We start from the raw sequence: 956 nt of genomic DNA, 5'->3' as shown, positions 1-956 counted from the left end.
TCTGTAGAACAACTCACATAATCCTGCTGGTGGCCAATGGTCTGGGTCTGCTGTATAGGGGCTCAAACGTTTCTGGGTGGCCTCAGAGGTCACCTGAGAGGAGAATATGAGGCATACCCAGTAGCCACATGAATTTCACAAAAAGAGAGGATAGTGGACAGAGATCAGCAGAATGAGATCACTCAACTGGAAGCCAGTGGGAAAAGACAACACCATAGCTCAGCCATATTTTGCAGGGAAGATAAGGAAACTCCCTTATACCAAGGCACCATGCTTTGAGAAAGAGGACGGTAAGGAGAAGGTCATTGTCTTGACAACTGAACTTTGAAACTGACCTTCATATTTACCAACAACAAATTACTACACATGAAACCCAAAAAAATAAAACACAAAATGAGAATGAGAAGAGGTGGCTGAACAGATAGAACTTATTTAGCATGGAAAAGTTTTCCCACCAAGCAGAAACAATAACATTTATTGATTTACCCCCCAGAAGAATTTATTTCAGAGGACAGCACTGAAGCTGCTGCTCAGGGAGAGGGACATGTCTGATCAGAGCACACAGGAACAAATAAAGGAGGAAGGAAGAGAGAGTGGAGCAAATCCTGGCCCACCAAGCCTTCCCACTCAGAGCAGCCAATCCACAGAGAAGACCATATGGCCCGCCCCACTATGAGACATGACAGCCCTCACTGACCCATCGCCCTACAGGGGACGACACTGGAAACACAGTGTGGGAATCCCGCCCGATCGGATCCCACCACACCAAGGCAAAACACTAAGAGTGTGCAATAGAACAGCAAGGGAAACAGAGCAACGAAGTCCCCCGGGAATACCAAAAACAGACTTTGGGGCCAGGCTTGGCGCCCCATCAGACTCGACCGGAAAACACTCCTAAAGGCCAACAAACAGTCCTTGAACTGACTACAAGCTTTTCTTTCTTGTTGTTGTGGGGG

Source organism: Echinops telfairi, unplaced genomic scaffold (genome assembly GCF_000313985.2).
Source record: "Echinops telfairi isolate 266 unplaced genomic scaffold, ASM31398v2 ScPeMD7_25;HRSCAF=90, whole genome shotgun sequence".
Classification (NCBI taxonomy): domain Eukaryota; kingdom Metazoa; phylum Chordata; class Mammalia; order Afrosoricida; family Tenrecidae; genus Echinops; species Echinops telfairi.
The sequence above is the reverse complement of the archived record's forward strand: the minus strand, read 5'-3'. Positions refer to the sequence as shown.